Raw genomic sequence first — 3,238 nt, 5'->3', positions numbered from 1 at the left:
TTTTGCAAGACGCGAAATACGTACCAATAAGTACATATCACTGCAGTTTCCAAAAAAATGAACACTAGAGGCAGTAAAACTCCGAAACCTTTTAAATTATTTTCACACAGAGTATGATTTACAGAGTTTCGATTAATAAAGCGTAATTTTCGCACAATTACTTGAAGAGTATTATGTTGTGACTTCAAAACATTTTTAATATGCTGGGAGATTTGAAAACTGATGCTTTTGATTGTTAGCACCGCACATATCCAGCTTCATATCAATGGGTTTTCATAGACGGTAGGTTTGTTCGGTAGCTCACGGAAGTTAAAATGACACGGTTGCATCAAAAAATGTGTTTTTATATCAGTTTTGCATTTGTTAACACTATCGGGTAGGTTTAGGGTTGGGTTTGGTGTAGGGCATATTTCCAACACGACAGAGCATTAACTTTTAGCGACAGTCCCCGGATATTTGAATTCTGAATCGCCGCAATACGTACCTGAAGAAACGCAATAAAAACACAGCAATACGTACCTATATCAACGTAATAAAAACGTGCCAGGGTGGACGTATTGAACCCGTGTTTTAGCGCCACTCAGTGGACATTTCTCTTTGAAACTGCGGCGAAACGTGCAGTAAGGTACGTAAAAACGGTGTTGCAGAAATGTACACAGAGGTACGTATTTTTATGAGACTGGGTTGGAATAAATACATAAAGAAGTAAAACACAAAATAAGAAAAAAAAATAGATGTGATGAAGACCAAGTTTCAGTGAAACAATCACAATATGATGCCTTTCAGTCCATCATTTTGGTGTGATTAAGTGGCGATTTTTCTCTGCAGATTATGAGGTTGTAGGATGTGATACATCTGAAATACACAATTGAGTTTAGAGTTACATTGTGTGCATGTGTTTATGTAAAAAACAATTATGTTTATGAAGGGCAAAAGCAAAAATGGACAGTATGTGAGCCCTTCACAATCTTAAAAGAAAAAAAGTGATATAAAGTCATGGGATTTAGTGGAGAAGAGGAGAGAAGTTTCCACAGCTTAGCAGAGCTGCACACACTTATATGTGACAAAAACTAAATAAAGAGATAAGAACATGTTTGTTTGGAAACCAGTTACATTTTTAACCTGTTGAGAGTGTGTTTACAGTCTGTAGTTGGATCACTGAACTCCAGAAAATCAGTAATGAGGAGCTTTAACAGTTACAGATTTGAAAAACAAAAGGGCGGGAATAAAGAATCTTTAGGGCCTTTCACACCGCAGGAACCTTTTCATAGTACCAGAACTAATTGCTATGCCTGTCCTAACTATGCTTGATTATATGATTGTTTGTGTGTGTGTGTGTGTGTGTGTGCGTGCATGCGTGCGTGCTTGCGTGTGTTTTGGTGGCATTTAGCAAGTCTTTCCTCCGTGAACCTACCACAACAGACCTGCAAAAACTTGAATTTTTCATTGTAACCTACTAGTCGAGAACGACTGCTCTAATGAAATGAGTGAACACCATTTGTATATATCCATTTTATATGTATTATTTTTTAAGCATGTTTGATGTTGCTGGTTAAGAGGCCGCAGACAACCCTAACGTAACTTGAAAGGGGATATCTAATCACCTCTTCAGAGAGAAAAGTCCTAAAAACACTGAAGTATCTGACGCGCTGGGTGTTTTATCTTTACACAATGTTCTGGTAATGCACAGGATTGCGCTTTACTTGTGCGTGCGTATGTGTGCTTTGCTTTGAAGGGTAAGAATCAAACTCTGACTGCAGAGGAGGCACAGTCTGTGCCCCATTAATGTTTCATTAACGCAGACTGCTTTGTGTGTGTGTGTGTGTGTGTGTGTGTGTGTGTGTGTGTGTGTGTTTGGGCAATGGGAGACAGAAGAGGAGTGAAAAAGAGAATGTGCAAAGCTAGTGGAGACTTCAAGGATGCAAAGAAAGAATAAAAGGACCTCTAGAGAATGAGAGGGTGAGAAAAGGGTGCAGAGAGGAAGAGGCAAAGAAGAGGGAGGAGAAATTACATGTGAGAGAGAAGAGCAGAGTAAGTAAAAGAAAAGATGTGTGTGGGAGTGCAGGAAGACGTGATGATTGGCAAGAAACCAGACAATAGAGGGAGAAGAAGAGAAGGCGAGGGGAGAAAATGAGAGAATGTTTCTCGCTCCATAAATTTTAGCACACATCATTGTTTTTCAATATGTGCCCTGAGATAATGTACAACCAATAGATTTGAGACAATTGTGATGTCACATGGAGGCTCCTATCGCATAGAAATAAAGCCTGGTCACAAAAAAAACCCAGTCAATTGAAAATTAAAAGGGATAGTTTACCTAAAAAGGAAAATTATGTCATTATTTACTCAGCTGGTGTTGTATCATTCCAAACCTGTATGACTTTTTTTTCCCAAAAAAATACAAAATAAAATTTCTGCCAATTGATTTCATTATAATCAATCGTTAAGGCTGTATTTGTTTGTTAAAAAATATAAAAACAGTAATATTGTGAAATATTATTCCAGTTTAAAGAGTGTTTTTCTATTTGAATATGTATTAAATGTCATTTATTCCTATTATGGCAAAGATACATTTTTAGCAGCCATTACTGTAGTCTTCAGTGTCACATGATCCTTCAGAAATCACTCTAATATGCTGATTTGGTGCTCATATATGCAATTGGAAAGGAAAGAAAAACTAGAATATTATTCAGAATTTAACAAAGAAACATACAGGTATGCAGTGGTGGACAAAGTACAGAAATCAAGTACTTAAAAGTACAGATCCGTATAATAAAATATTACTCCAGTAAAAGTAAAAGTACTCAGTTTTTAAATTTACTCGAGTGAAAGTACAAAAGTACTTGATTTTTTATGTACTTAAGTAAAAAGTACCGATAGATGAATGTTTATTTTGCAGTTTTATATAGGCTACTTTTATCATTTAATTTTATATTAGCTTTTTTTTATATATATAATCCTACTGCTCAAAATACCTGGGATTTTCCCCAAATAACCAATAAGGAAATAATGAATATAATAAGGAAAATATAATTAGATTTTCATAATGATTTTTTTATTCTCAAACCTTGTCTGTGGTGTAAAAACACCCCTGGCCAAATGCCCCCAGAGGGCATCACTTCCCACTTTGATAATTACTGTAGTTACCATGTTCTGAACATCACATCCTTTCTTTTCCCTCAGATGTAAATCTATCTAGGTGGTTGAATAAAAATATTTGGACTTTATTTTTAAAAAA

The 3,238-nt window shown here is 35.9% G+C and overlaps 1 protein-coding gene across 1 annotated transcript in view; it reads left to right on the top strand.

Annotated features, from left to right (window-relative positions):
- The window catches only part of LOC107667842 (leucine-rich repeat and immunoglobulin-like domain-containing nogo receptor-interacting protein 2), a 198,638-nt gene that overhangs the window by 142,744 nt on the left and 52,656 nt on the right, over positions 1-3,238 (top strand). The gene's annotated exons all lie outside the window — the stretch shown is intronic.

This window comes from Sinocyclocheilus anshuiensis, unplaced genomic scaffold (assembly GCF_001515605.1).
Source record: "Sinocyclocheilus anshuiensis isolate Anshui unplaced genomic scaffold, SAMN03320099.WGS_v1.1 scaffold2185, whole genome shotgun sequence".
NCBI classification, from domain to species: domain Eukaryota; kingdom Metazoa; phylum Chordata; class Actinopteri; order Cypriniformes; family Cyprinidae; genus Sinocyclocheilus; species Sinocyclocheilus anshuiensis.
Note: the sequence above shows the minus strand (reverse complement) of the source record. Positions and strands in the feature narration are given on the sequence as shown.